The sequence below is a fragment of the Lissotriton helveticus genome, chromosome 5_1 (assembly GCF_964261635.1).
Source record: "Lissotriton helveticus chromosome 5_1, aLisHel1.1, whole genome shotgun sequence".
Classification (NCBI taxonomy): Eukaryota; Metazoa; Chordata; class Amphibia; order Caudata; family Salamandridae; genus Lissotriton; species Lissotriton helveticus.
Genome location: NC_136065.1, coordinates 898,182,360 through 898,198,494, shown reverse-complemented (window position 1 = coordinate 898,198,494; position 16,135 = coordinate 898,182,360).

Here is a 16,135-nt window from a genome sequence, read left to right as displayed (position 1 = left end):
TAACCCGTGGGAGATCCTGGCCCCCCCTCAACATCTCTTCCTCCAGGCCGTTCGTATATAGTGAGAATAGGAAGGGGACCAGGACACACCCCTGCCTGACTCCCGCTCCACTCCAAAAGATGCTGTCAACTCCCCCCTCACTCCGAAGCGCACCCTCGCAGAGGCTTTGGAATAAAGCTCTCTCAGAAAATCTAAGAGAGGGGGATCCACTCCCATTTGTCTCAGAACTATCCAAAGTTTAGCGTGTGAGACGCAATCAAAAGCGGAGGACAGGTCTACGTACACCATATAGACCGTGTCCTTCTTTGCTTGGGTATATTTGCCCACTATCAAGCTGAGATTAAGGGCCTGCTCCACCGTTCCAAACCCTTCCCGGAATCCAAACTGGAGATCGGAGATAATGCCTTTCTCCTCGGCCCACTGCTGGAGTCGCTCAAGGATTACCCTGCCAGCGACCTTGCCCAGGGAGTCCAGCAGTGAGATGGGGCGGTAGCATGTGACATCCTGGCGATCCCCTTTTTTAAAGATTGGGACCATGATAGAATTGGTCCAAGATTCTATCAGTCCCACTTTTGCAGCTGCGGTACACACTCTAGTAAGAATGGGGGCCCAGAGATCCAGATTGTATTTAAAAAGATCACTGGGACCTCATCCGGACCTGGAGCTTTCCCATTTTTACTTGTTTCCAGTGCAACTAGTACCTCAGAGATGTCAAAATGCAGGGATATTGGGTATACAACTGTTGGATGTGTGTTTTCTGTCCCTACTGATGTTACTGTGTTTTTAAGATTTTGGAAAAGTGGGACACCCAGGTGTCTTCCCCTATAGCCACTTCTATCTTGGGACTGTTATCGTCTGTTAGGTAGGGAGATCTAACTGTTCGCCAAAAAGCTCACTGTTTTTAGAGACAGCACTAATATGGAGATCATCCCATAGTTTCTGTTTTAATTCTTTTATTCTTAGTTTACGTGCCCTTCCATATTGGTGTCTAAAGAGTTGGATCTGATCTGAGTCTCTGGTTTTTTTTTGTCATGTGCGGCTTTCCGCAGTCCGGGCGCCGCAGGATACATGCAGAGAACGGGAGACCCGCTTCCGGACGGAAGTGGTGTCCCGTTCTAGACCTCACCACAACAATGGGATACTCACTTCCGGCCGGAGGTGGTGTCCCGTTCTAGTCCTCACCGCAACAAGCACTTCCGGGCCAACACTTTTTAAAGTGCGTGTGGCCGCCGGATCGGTGCTTCTGATTCCTTCAGTCAGACGCACATGAGCCCAGCAGACGCCGAAGGTTTCTACAGGTCACGGTAACGCTGTCTATGCTCACGCGTTACGTGACTGCCTGTACCTGTTCCTGTCCGCCGCGCAGGAGCGCTGCGGGAAACTCCGTCCTGAAGCAACTGCTTCTGGCACACGGCTACTTTCAAGCCTCAGTTCTTTTGTCGGCAGTAGCGCAGGAGCGTTACTGCTTGTTTTTCTTCTTAAGTGCAGGTGCACTAAACCATTTTTCCTCTGTTGTTTTGTCCGAGGCGCAGGAGCGCTTATCTCATCCATTGAACCTTGCTTGGCAGTGGCGCAGGTGTGCTACAGCTTGGCTCCTACACGCAGGTAGCGTGGGAGCTTTGTACATTTGGGCCGCGCTACAGCGCTTACCCGGGAGTTCTAGACATTGCCTACTGTGAAGCGCAGAAGCGCTTTTTCTTTGAGTTCTTTTTTGGTTCCTTGGGGGTCCAGGCGCAGAAGTGCCTCATTCTTCATTTCCTTTGCCACGGACGTGGGACTCCTGGACAACACAGCACTGGCCTTTTATGCAGTCAACCCGAACGAATCTTGTGGTGAGTGTAAACAGGGGCTCAGGTCTGCATGTGTCTTGTGGGGTGTTGGACAGCACGAGCGTAGTCACTAGCCCTAATCTGGTGTTTCTTGTTCCCTCAGCTGTGCCAAGACCCGTCCCAACGTCCCTATCACCAAAGCCACTTCCTTGGTTCCTTTTGGCCCCCATCCCTGGTTCCACCTCATCCTTGACGGGCGTTATTCCCCGCGGGGGTTTGTTGGGGTCAGGGGCGGTGGTAACTGTCGTCTCTGCGGGATAGCCTCACAAGCCCAGGTGAGTCTTGTGGGGTACTCGACATTTTTTTAGAGCCAGCTTTAGATTAGCTAGGGCCACGGTACAACTATGGTTAAACCACCCTTTGGTGGTTGGGTTCAAGCTCCTGGGTTTTACTGTAAGAAGTCCCTTAATCTTCTCCAATATCTGGATAAAATTATTTAGGACTTCTTCATCCGTTTCTAGTAGGTCCAGACATTTAATTATGTTTGGGTATGCTGCTTTTACCAATTTTACGGTAATTTCTACCGGGTTTATCTTCTCCCATTTTAATGTATATCCGTTTTGTTTACCTATCTCCAGTTTATTCTGGGCAAGAGTTTTCGCTATGGCTGTATTTAGGGGTTTGGGATTAATTAAATAAAGATCCATCCTCAAGGCGGAATGATCACTTAGTGTGTTAATCAGGACCTCAAAAGATCTGGCTATCCGTAACAATCCAGGCGACAGGAGGATGTAGTCAACTGTCGTTTGGCATCCCCTTCCCACATATGTTGGTTGCAGGAAGTTTGAGCCTGAGCTTAGTCTATTAACTATTGTGAGATCTATGTCCGATAACATGTTGTTCATAGCGATCCCCACCTTAGTATGGGCAAAATGCATGAGTGGAGCGTCATGTTCATCCACTATCCCACATTGATTTTTCTCAGCATGTGGGCATGGATGCAGATTAAAATCCCCTCCCCATAGAAGATGAATCGCCCCTTTTCCTGCCTTGGGTTGATGAAACTGGGTTAGTTGCTCCTGGATATTAGAGAGAAGGGTCAAAAATTTGCCCTCTTCTAAGTTGTTATAGAGGTTAATTAAAAGGATAGAGTCCATGTTCTTACAGGAAAGGGAAAATAGTTGGAAATTTGGATCAGAATCGACTAACGACACTTTTAGGTGGTTCACAGTGTTTGCAATATATGTCGTCAGCCCTCCCTTAGGTCTGCCTACACTGCTGGCCAAAGCTGGAATAAAGTATGTTTTATAGCCCAGGAGATGGAGCTCCGTCGTGGACCATGTCTCCTGGAGGCAGATAATTTTACCCTGCTCCAAAAGATACAAGGCAGTCCCATCCTCAATTTTAGGGCGGAGACCTGCAACATTCCAGAAGAGAATAGGTAGGGGCGGTGATTCTGGATTAACCGCCGCAGCTTCATTTACTGAACAAATTGTTTTTATATTTGGCATTGGTTGGGGTGAGTTAAGATTAGTAGATTCAGTCGCCATTAGTGGTCAATCGACCATTTCGAGGCCACTAAATCTATCCCTCGTTGGGATACTGAACCAAGTATCCCAGCGAGGGGGCTCTCTATAGGCCGCCCTCTGCGTATACGGACCCCAATCATCCCATTCACCTCCCCGATGGCGTGGGCCCACTGTGTGCCAGGAACTGTCATAATCATGGCGACAGGGGCCCGCTATTTGCCTTGTGTTACCATATTCAAAAGGACGGGGAGCTGCTACTTCCCAGGGGGTGTCATGATCATTGAAGGGGCCATTGCATTGTCTTGCGGGGTAGAAAAAGGAAAGTGGCTTGGTGCTTATGCCTCCATGTACATTCGAGTACTCCCAAGAGCAAATATAGTCTACTACTCGGGGATCTTCGAATGTGATCACAATACAATCTCCCGGAATTGTTTTTCTGCCGTTTCCCACCCAGTGAGTCCTACGTACCATCAGAATCCTGGATAGCCAGGTTGGTGGGATGGGGCGATTGGTATTTAGCCAATGTTGGGCCTTGTTTTCCAGTGACCACGTAGGTTCTGCATTGTAATCCACTAGCTCAGGGACACCTGTCATTACCACCACGAAGGGAGATGCTTCTGGTGGCATCTCGACAGGGAATCTAACTTCGGGAGGTCCTCTAGGGCCACCTCTGTTGGAGACTGGGGCCGAGGTTCTTTGTGCCGGGGTTTTAAAAACCGGAATTTTGGAAACCGGAGTTTTAGGCGCAGGAATTTTAGGCACCGATTTTTTGGGCGCCGGTGTCTTAGGCGCCGATGTTGTTGCTGGTGGGGCATTACCCTGGGGTAGAGTTATGGCAGCGTTCGTGGGGAGTTTGACTGGCCTATTATTATTTAGTGTTTCAGGAGGTGTTGGTTTGGATACTGCATTTGACGGTATAGGTACATTATTTTGTGTAACTGAGTGCTTGGGAGGGATCTGTTTGTTATGATTTTGACCCCCCGTTTTTTGGGCCCCCGGGACTTGCATGGGTTTTATAAGATTTGTAAGTTTAGATAGCTGGTTCTCTATGTGCGCTAGTCTTGCTTCTACTGGCTCAAGAAAAGATTTTAGTATATCTGTGATGCTATTTAGCAGCTGTGAGTTATTGCTATCGGTTATTTCGTTACTACAAGATAGGTGGATAGGGGATTCCAAGCAGATAGGGTCAGAAAAATCATGCGCTGACTTGTGTATGCTCGCAGAAACTACTACCTGTTCAGCTCTAGGGGGTGCATTCTCTATTATACTAGCCGTATCTCCGATCTCATTGAGGATGGATTTTTGGGGATCGTTCTTTCTTTTCCTTATGGCGCCCTCCCTCCTCCCTCTTGCTTGCCTTATTCCATCCGGTGTGATTTGGGGTAGCAGCTCTGGAGTCCTTACTAAGTCTGAACTTATCCGAGCGTCCGAGAGCTGGGAAACCGACAGGTCCACATTGTTTGGTAGGCTCGCCTTCCCTCACAAAGGGGCATTTGCCCAAAGTTGCTGTCTGTTACAGGGGTTCTTGCGTCCGCTAGGTTACCCATAGAGGATCTCTTAGCGTGCGCTAAGTCCAGGGACACCCTACCTTCCATCAAAGTGATGCTTTGGTCAATAAATAAATTTGCCTTGGTTATAAAGTCATCCATGGGGCCTGGCAGTTTGCCCCCACCCCCCGATACCTTGGTTTTGTTACCTCTAGTTAATACCATTGTTCCTGTTGGACCGGTACAGGAGGTTAGTAACTTGCAGAAGCAAAGAGTCAATAAAGCTGGGTCTTTAAGAGCTTACAAATGCAGAGTCAGTAGTGAAACAATACATACGATTTCAAAATGGAATCTGGGAGATGGAAGTTTAGGGAGGTGGCCCGGTCCGGTCTCTCCCGTCCTCGAACGGCCTCAAACGGCCCGCCCTTTGCCCGGGCTTAGCCCCGGGCTGAGTCCCGCGCGTGTCCCGCGATGCGCGTTGGAAGTTTGGTGAAATACAAGATGATAGGTGGGGGCGGAGCTCGCCCGGGAAGAGGCACCAGCTGTGGGTAAAATGAAGAATGCTGGTCCTCGCAGTCCCGGGAGGCCGCTCTGTCTCCTCCGATTCAGGAGCTTTCCCTCTGTGCAGTCCCAGCCTCACAGCGCCAAGTTCAAGTACACAGCAAAAGTTAAAGACGTCTCCGACAGAAAGGAGCAGCAATCCAAAGGTCCGGTAACTGCTTACGAGTGGCTCCCGCGAAGCAGGGGCCACGAGCAGTAAATAGGCGGAGAGTGGGGGCGGAGCTCGCCCGGGAAGAGGCACCAGCTGTGGGTGAAATGAAGAATGCTGGTCCTCGCAGTCCCGGGCGCCGCTCTGTCTCCTCCGATTCAGGAGCTTTCCCCCTGTGCAGTCCCAGCCTCACAGCGCCAAATTCAAGTACACAGCAAAAGTAAAAGACGTCGCCGACAGAAAGGAGCAGCAATCCAAAGGTCCGGTAACTGCTTACGAGTGGCACCCGCGAAGCTTGGGCCACGAGCAGTAAATAGGCGGAGAGTGGGGGCGGAGCTCGCCCGGGAAGAGGCACCAGCTGTGGGTGAAATGAAGAATGCTGGTCCTCGCAGTCCCGGGCGGCCGCTCTGTCTCCTCCGATTCAGGAGCTTTCCCCCTGTGCAGTCCCAGCCTCACAGCACCAAGTTCAAGTACACAGCAAAAGTTAAAGACGTCTCCGACAGAAAGGAGCAGCAATCCAAAGGTCCGGTAACTGCTTACGAGTGGCTCCCGCAAAGCGGGGGCCATGAGCAGTAAATAGGCGGAGAGTGGGGGCGGAGCTCGCCCGGGAAGAGGCACCAGCTGTGGGTGAAATGAAGAATGCTGGTCCTCGCAGTCCCGGGCGGCCGCTGTCTCCTCCGATTCAGGAGCTTTCCCCCTGTGCAGTCCCAGCCTCACAGCGCCAAGTTCAAGTACACAGCAAAAGTTAAAGACGTCTCCGACAGAAAGGAGCAGCAATCCAAAGGTCCGGTAACTGCTTACGAGTGGCACCGAGTATATACAAATGAGTAGAGGCTTACTGAATGAAAGTTCAGTCCCTACCTGCATACCTACATGGTGCTGCCATTGCCCCAATAGATCCAGTGTTGGTATCCGGATGGCGTTTTAATTATGTGGCATGAGTAGGTAGCAGGGAATGCAACGATTTTTTTAAGTGTTCATTAACCATGTCCCTATGACCTGAATAAAAAACAATGTCAATGTGGGTCCTAGCCAAGAGAAGGAGGGTATCCTGCACCCGAAAGTAATATAAGTGCATTAACTGTTTCAGGCAATATGGTGTTCTCTCTGAAATGGAAATGCTAAAACCTAGTACCATCATAACTCTAATCTGTGTGGGTCATTGGCAAAAATGGAATTCCTAAGGAAGTTCCAGGAAAAGGGAGAGAAGGGGAAAGGCCTAAGGCTGTGGAAGTACTCCAATGTGAAAATAACTGTCGAAGATTGTGTGAATGTTCATGCTCCTGATTCATTATTAAAACTCGGCAGGGAGAAAACCTTAAATGGGGACTGTATAAAAATAAATAAAGTAAATGGAAGTCAGTGCATGTTATGTTCACAAACCAAATTAGGGTAGTAGTCGATTTAAGAGGACCCACAGATGTTTGTAAATGTTCTAGTTCAATATGCTGCAATAGTTGTTATTAGAGTTTAAGTATGATCACAATAAAGTAGGCATACCCACCTAACGTCACTCAGCCATCCCCTTCCACCCTCCCTGCCTTTCCCTTACCCACTCAAAACCGTTCAACATTCTCATCTATATTGATTTTCGAATTCCAATTCCTCCCATCAGGCAACTGAATTGTCCTTCCTCATGGAGACTCTACTCATCTACGTCCCTATTCCCAGTGCTCTTGGACTTCGTGGGCACATATAGATTTGGGTTCAGGTAAACTGAAATAGGTCTCCATTATCTATTGAACATGCTTTTTGTACACTATAGCATATGCTGATTTCTCTTAGCCCAGGAATTCCCTCGCCTTCAGGAGCCACTGATTGTGGGTCAGTACATCCCCTCGTCCCCACAGTTCTAAGGTAGTGTGTTTTGTGGTGACGAGCAGCTGATATATAATCTGACCTTTCACGAACAGCAGTAGGTAACGCCCCCAAAGGATCACTACATTATTTGTTTCTAGTTTCCTCCTAAATTATTTGTCTTTAGTTTCCTCCTTATGTCCCTACCTGTAATTTGAGTGACAGCTGTCCGTATCTTCCTCCAAAACTGTAATAGCTTGGAACGGGAAAAAAGTAGGTGCATTATTGTTGCACTGGCGCTACATTGTCCCCAGCAGGTGTCTGACTTAGATTTGTTAAAGTTACACAATCTCAAAATTCTGTGTGGCGCACATGTGCTGGTCAGGTGTACGGGTATTCCACAGATATCTAATAGAGCGGCGGATTGGCACTGCAGGCACTTGGGCATGGGCCGAAGGGCCGGTGTCTCAGTGCACTCTGTGGGCACGTTTTTCCCCCCTTTACTAGTCCACAGAGAGTACTGACAGGGAGAGGAAAGCAGCTATGCTGTGCGGCCGGCCGTTCAGCGATGATCAGCTGTGGCCTCTCCTTAACCCTATGCCCTGCCAAGAAATCATGCGGATGGTGGGGTTGGGAGGGTTGATTGTGTGCCAGGATCGGCCTCCCAGGGGGGCAGGTGTTGCTCAGGCCTATGAGCCATTTTCACCTTGGCCCCCCTGGGGCCCACGCAGCCCAGAAACAGTTTTTGCATTAGTCCTCGCCCACAGCCCTTCTCATTCAGGGCATAGTGGGTGAAGAAGAATGGGTCTCACTATGGGGACCAAGTGATGTGGGGAACTCGCACCATCTTCACCTTAGCCTCCCCCGACCCCCATGGATGCCCCAGAAGCAGTGTTTTTGCTTTAGCCCCTCTCCTGTCACGCCATTGCCCTGAGGCAGCGCAGGGCTGGGGAGGGCTGAGTAATTTACAAATAGCTGGGGCATCCCTGTTTTTCAGGTGCTCCTGCACTGGAGGGCTGGGGAATATTTTTTTAATAGAAAGGGGTCTCGCTGGTTTTCAGGTGCTCCTGCGCTGGACGATTGGAGAATAATTTTTTAATAGAAAGGGGCCTCGCTGTTTTCAGATGCTCCTGTGCCGGAGGGCTGGGAAATATTTTTTTAATAGAAAGGTCCTCAATGTATTTAGGTGCTCCTGCGCTGGAGGGCTGGGGAATAATTTTTTAAGATAAATGGGCCTTGCTGTTTTTTCATGTGCTCCTGCGCTGGAGGGCTGGGGAATCATTTTTTAATAGAAAGGGGGAATCATTTTTTAATAGAAAGGGACCTCGCTGTTTTCATGAGCCCCTGCGCTGGAGTGCTGGGGAATCATTTTCTAAGAGAAAGGGGCCTCGCTGTTTTTAGGTGCTCCTGCGCTGGAAGGCTGGGGAATCATTTTTTAAGAGAAAGAGGCCTCACTGTTTTCAGGTGCTCCTGCGCTGAAGTGCTGGGGAATAATTTTGTAATAGAAAGGGGCCTCACTGTTTTCAGATGCTCCTGCGCTGGAGGGCTGGGAAATATTTTTTTAATAGAAAGCTCCTCAATGTTTTCAGGTGCTCCTGCGCTGGAGGGCTGGGGAATAATTTTTTAAGAGAAATGGGCCTCACTGTTTTTTCAGGTGCTCCTGCGCTGGAGGGCTGAGGAATAATTTTGTAATAGAAAGGGGCCTCGCTGTTTTCAGATGCTCCTGCGCTGGAGCGCAGGGGGATCATTTGTTAAAAAGGGGCCTTGCTGTTTTCAGATGCTCATGCGCTGGAGGGCTCGGAATAATTTGGTAATAGAAATGGGTCTTGCTGTTTTTCAGGTGCACAGCTTGTAGGACATTGTCACCTTGGCCCTGTGTCGTTCCCAAGAACAATATCCTCCCACTTACATTCCTTGTGTGTTTCATGCAAGGGCATGCCCACAAATGTGGGCCACACCTGCGAATGTGGGACACGCCCCACGAATGTGGGCCACACCCTGCAAATGTGGGACACTTTTTTCATCAGTGCCCGGTCCAAATTGTGATCCCAATCCGACCCTGATCTATTACCATCCTGTGACCATCTGAAGGAGACTGTGTTTTGCAGATGAGCTGCCAGGGCCCAGCTGCCCAAAAGAATCAAGATCTCTGATTTACCAAGATTGATCAGTAGTCCAGGCATCCACTTGTATTTCTCTACTGACCAGTATCATAACGCGCCTCATCCCCCATTCCACCCTGTCAAGTGCCTTCTCTGCATCTATGAATCGGAGGACTGCCTCCATGCAATGCTTCTGTGCTGTGTCAGTTATGTGGTGATTCTTTTTTAAGTTGTTTATTGTGAGGCTTATTTGCCTGCTCAGTACAGATCAAATAAGGCAGCACTATGTACAAGCCACTTTCTAAAATGTTTGTGACAATTGTTACATTAGTGTTCAGGAGTGAAATAGTTTGGCATGAGGTGCACAAGGTAGGGTCCCTTCTAGTTTCATTATGAGTGAGATTCTAGCTTCCGACATTGGGGTGATTCAATGGCTCCAACTAAATGTTTTGATGTTCTTTGTTAGGATAGTTAACAGTTAGGGGCATTTTCTTTTTATAGACTATGGGTGTGAAGTTGTCAGTCACATGATCTTTAGTGGGTTTCAGATGTTCAATTGTTCTTAACTCGTCTTCCTTTGTTACATATTATAGGCTCCTTAAACTGTTCAACGTCTTTAACATTGTGCATCTCTACTGGGTCTTTCAATTAATAATCATCCAGTCACCAGTCTCCATTTGGGTGCTTCTTATTGCTTGTTTGTCACCTAATGGTCATGATCAGAGGGCCATGGTCTGAGAGTGCTCAGACTGATCTCTTTCACCCCCTGAAACAGGCTGTCCAGCACTACATAGTCAATATGGGCATACGTTTAGTGTGCAGCAGAATAGTGGCCAGCAGTATTCCCAGAAGAGAAACACCCTTTACAACTCAGTCATTACATCGCACTACCTTTACAACGCAGTCATCACATCGCAACATCCTTTACATCGCATGTCATTATCGCATCTCACTACAATGCATGTCATTACAACGCATGTCACTACAACGCAGGCCATACATCGCAAGTCATTACAACGCATACCTATTCACTAAGCCTGTTTCGGGAAGCTACGAATAATAAAAAAAATCATCCCCTACCTACCGCTCGACTCTCGAAAAACAGTAGTCCATGCCCTCATCACCGCTCATCTAGACTACGCTAACAGCCTGTACGTAGGTGCCCCCACTTACCTCATTACCAACTACAAAAAGTTCAGAATGCATCAGCTAGGCTAATTTGCAATATCCCTTACCGCCATTCCATTTCACCCCACCTGAGGAAACTTCACTGGCTCCCAATAAAACTGCGCATTCAATTTAAAGCCTTTAGAGCTCTCAATGACCGAGGCCCCACCTACCTACCTACCTACGTCGTAGAATGAGGTTTTCACAAGCACCTCGAAACCTCAGATCCAACCATCTCCGCCTCATGATCTGCCCCCGTTATCGTCTTGCACGTACGGGAGGAAGGGCCCTTGCAGTGACCACTTCCAAACTATGGAATCAGCTTCCCTCAGAGATAAGATTTCTGACATCAGAATCCCTATTTCGGAAAAAACTAAAGACCTGTTTTTTTTCCCAGATCTAACTCTATTCCTTCCTCCATATTCCCCTGACCCTCCTGAGTTAATGTCTTCAGCGCCGGGACACCTCCGTCGGAGGTAGCTGTGCGCTCTACAAAATACTAAATAAATAAATAAATAAATATCCAACACTTACCCTACTGTTGCACTCACTGGAGTTAGAATAGTAAAATATTACCCCTACACTATCCAACACTTACCTTTAATGCGATGTAATGGCATGCAATGTAACAGAATGTGTTGTAAAGGATGTTGCGATGTAAAAACTACGTTGTAAAGGCATGCGTTGTAACTGTATGCGTTGTAACATCATACATTCTCCCCAGACATGTATGAGGTCTAGTTTGTCCAACCAGAGCTTTCCTTCTGCTGAAAGTTTGGGTGTACTCTAGCCATCCTCTGCTGTGACCTTTCAATTGTGGAGCTCATGATTAGATTACGGTTGCCTCCTATTAATACTGGGTAGGTAGTAAAATCTACCAGCACCAATAAGCTTTGCCACACAAAGGTTTCCTGCCCTACATTAGGAGCATACAAAGCTATGAATGCAAATGGCCAGCCTGCCGAGAAACCTTCTACTGCCCCACATCTCACCGCCTTAGCTGTTTTAGGGCAAAGCAATACAAATGTATGTTTTGAACTTAGCAAAATCGTTAATCTTTTTTGTATTTGTATGTGTGGTGCTGCTTCGGGAAGCGTTTGGAACTTATCATGCAGTGGTGTGACTTAAGTAGGTGTGTCTCGTGCAGCAAACAAATATCCCCTCGAAGCGCTTTAACTCTCCTATAACACTTATTCCCTACAAGCGACTATTCAGACGTTTCACATTAGATGACGTAACTTTAAGTCTAAGTGGTTCAAGCACCATTGTCGGGGAACCTAAGTTGTGTTAAGCTTCAGAATAATGAAGGACGCATCAGAAGGAACTGTAGGGTCTGTAAGGTGTCTCATGCTTAATGAGTGTTTAACCAGCTCCTCTCCATAGTTCTCATCTAACTTCCTGTGTAACTTCGTAACTTTCACCCCTTCCTCTCTCTCCTCACTAAACACAACCAAAATTCAGCGAAACAGTATACTATATCACCAACGACTTCTCTTTTTTAGTACAAACCATGAACATCATGTAATTCTTTATGTGCCTGGAACATTATCAATCAATCAATCAATCAATCAATCAAAGCCATTTATAGAGAACGCAGCTACTTCCAGTGAGGCGTCCTGGCATTTAATTCTTCAAAACAAATAATTTGGCTTCGAACTATGAAAAGTCTCTTTTGGTAAGCATGCAAATATTCCACCTAACCCATTAATCTCGGCCTCCATTAGGTTTCATGGATAGTCACTTAGACCAAATGATTTAATTGCATCACTCCCACTCTCTTGATGCCACAATGAATTCCAACAGAAATTAGAGATATTTTTAAAACGTCAGGTTTTACCCATAAAGCAATTCTTCAGGCTCGCCTCTATGACAGAAACTGACTCTAGAAAGGAACGCTCTTTTCTACTTCCGATTCCAGCCTAACAATACCAGCAGACTAAAAGCCAGCCATTCTTTGGCTAAGTGCCAATATGTTAAACTCTCTCCTATTATCTCTGGCTCAATCCATCGTTTCTGACTGTCAGAAAAGAGTTGCAAAATCGTATAATTCAAAACAATCTTCATCCCTGATTTTGAGCTGTGCTACTGATTCTTATCATGGCTTACTCTTTCAAGGCCTATTGTTCCTCTACTGTCCACAGCTTTTCTTCTTTGCATTCACTTACGTTTCAATCTCTTGTTTTTGTTATATTTCCGATTGGCCAAACATGTAATTTGTCCACTTTAACTCCATTGCATTATAGTTTGATAATATTCTGTATTGTAGTCTTTAACTATGCAGATGTTTTCTGTTTTGGCTGTTTCACATGCAGTGTAGCCTCCTTTTGATATGCTGAAGGTCCTGTCCATGACAGGCAAAGAGCAATAAGGCGCATTCCTGCTTTTTCCCCTGCACTGGAGGGAGCCCTTTTGGCAGCCTAGCTCCAACAAAGGCACCCCTGCACCATGGGTGCTTGCGTTGCATGCAGGATTGTTTTTGTGCTGTAAGGGACACCTTCGTACGCAAAACCAAATCTAAAAGGCGTATTCCTCTTTCTATGTGTGCTACAGATTGAGGAAGCAACAAGGGGGAATAAAGATATTTCTCCTCAATACGCCTCACCATAGAAGATGTATTTTTTTGACGCATTCCAAGGTCTACCAGTTCTGCTAAATCTGGGAATGTGTCTAAAACCATGGTAGTGGTGTGGGAACACCCACGCAATGCCCATGAAATGCCTTCCCAAGACAGAGTAATGCAACACAGCAAATTTCACTGCGTTGCCTTACTCCAGATATATGGAGCCAAAGTGGCCTTGCGTGACTTCGTACATCACATGTAAGGTTTGCGTCGCTCTTGCACTACGTTGCTTGGTGCAAGAGCGATGCAAACTCCCTCATAAATAGGCCCCTTCGTTTCTAGATCCACCTTTATCTTTTCTATTTGGAAAATGTATAGCACTGTGTATCCCCTCGTGGATACTTCAGCACCTACAGTTCAGATTTGTGGACTGTAGAGGGCAAGACCTGTATCCAATATTCCTAACTCCCCACACCCCCTAGGTAAAGGCTATTTGGAATAGTTCGGTTTTTAGGAGTTTCCTGACCCACAGATAGCTGGGTTTGCCCTCGGGGTTAGGTTCTGAAACCTAATTATTATGACCGTCTCTGTAATGTGCAGCATTTTATTTTTGTGGATTAACTTGTATTTTGTGTACTTTTTCTGTGTAGCGCTCTTGTTATTGTTGACATGTACTTTGTGTAGATTTCTGGAATTACTTGTATTATATGCCCTTTTCCAATGTAAAGAACTCTGGGGCATATTATCAAGGACCGGTGTTAAAATTATAGCCGTTTTATCGGCAGGAAACTGCCGCTAAAACAGCGATAATGGGCTTGATAATACGCCCTTGTTAATTTCCATAGAGGCCCATTTTAACACCAGAACATGGGCTTCTATGGGAATTAACAAGGGGGTTGCTTGGATGTTGTGTACTATATAAACCTGCAAATAAAAAAAAAGTATTGTACGCCATGTGTAGAATGTGCCCTCAATTACTTTGTTGAACCTGGTTCCTATGCCTAATTTCATGGTTTCATCACATCCTATATTCTGTAACCCACTTTCACCCTCAATAAAAAAATATTCTGTAAAGCTCGTCCTTCCCCTTTGAGCTAGGCTCGTTCTACAACAAACACATAAAATAGTCCCTCATTTTATGCCAGCAATCTTGATAACGTGATAACTGAATCCCGAAAAATTGCTAGACGCTTCTCCTTTTTTTATTGTCCCTTTTCAATGCTCTTTTCATAGGTGTTTTACAGGAAGCCATCCCGGAGGTTATTTTTTGCCGTGAAATGCTGCAACAGGATTTAGCGGAAGGGTCAGGCGCCCCTTTACGAGGCAGACATCACAACACTGCTTTAGAAATCTCAGCGCGCCTTTGCGGATGAATGAAAACCTCTCCTTGTTCATCTGCTCGCTGGCATTGTACTCTCAGCGGAATCAAAGTGTACAGCTTGAAGCACGCAAAGAGAAAAAAAATTCAACAGTCACTTAGAATAAAAAGCTGCTACGTAGGTAGATGTCGTGATTTAACTACCCACAGCAGCAGTGGGTTCCATTCAAATATCTATCATTTTTTTTTAGGTTTCTCGAATACTTTAAGATCGTACTACAAGCACTATTAGGAATAACTTATGTGTTATATATTTCTTTCTTTCTTTAATGTCTTCTGAAGCGCTTAAACCACACATTGACATCCCAGGCGCTGTAAGGAAGGACAGACAACATGGAATAACATGCAAGTGAGGCAGAAGAGGTATAATCAAGGTTAAATACTGAAATGGGATAATAATAATGTCTCAGGATGACAGAAAATCCTTGACCGTAAAAATTGGCTGGTGTTGGGCATCAGACTGGTCGAGAATGATGTTCAGTTCTGGGTCAAGTAAGAAAATGCACGACGTCTGAGGAGGCCAAGTCATAAGAGGAGTGGAACAGGCAAGTTTTTGATACATTCTATGGAGATTATTTACATCAAAGTGGTTTGCAATTCTGCAAACAGAAAGCGCTATTGTTAACTGAGGGCCCAGGTAGCCATTAAAGGTATACCCAGCATACATTAATGCAGGGGTCTCCAACCTCTTCTGTAGTGAGAGCTACTTCTGATCAGTGAAAATAATTGTGAGCTGCTGAAGGCTAAGCAACTCGCACATTGTTACCATACACCCTCACGCCCAGCTTCAATGACTTTAGGCCTAATTTCCATAGAGTTAGATGGTATGGTTTGAACAAAATACTATGACTAGGGGCCCTATGACAGGGCTGCCATGTGTATGAGTGACTTTGTGATCTTTGGGGGTGTATGAAGAAGTGTGCGGTTGAACAGGATATATTTGTATAAGTGACTGAGAGCCTGTGTCGTATGTACTTGTGACACGGGACATACCTTTCGCCATATTTGACACTGTTACATGTATTACACAAATGGGAGAAATTTTAAGTGCAGAAAAATGTTCTGCAAAAATGTTCAGCATATTGCACATTTTTCTGCACTTTAGATTTACCCAACTTAAAATAAAGGCTGCATTTTTCCCTTATAAATGTGGCACTCTATCGAGAACATTTAAAATAAAGAGTTATTTTTTTCTGCCCCATTAAAAAATAAAATGATAATAAAACCACTTTTTATCATTTTATTTTTCATAACCCCCAGTCGAGGTTTAGGGCGAGGAAGGGGCCATCCTGCAGAGCTCCGTGCTGCAGGAGGAGTGTTTGGGCACTTGTAAGTGGACATGTCAAACAGGCATGCACACTTATGTTTCTCTAACCCATCTGTATTGTACAGCCAGGTTAGATAAAAGCCCCAGGCTCCCTGACCGAGTGTCAATTCAGCCCGCTCAGGACAATCACAGCACTGCTTTTATGCTGGTATTACCAGCATGAGAGCAGTGCTGACCTTGCTCCCTGGGAGCCTGTGCAGCATGACCAGCGCCGGAAGAGGAGCACTGAGGCGGCGGCTGCAGGAGCAGGTACGTTTTTAAATTATTATTTTCCCCACATCCCCATCTCCTGTCCTGTCCCCCAGCATTC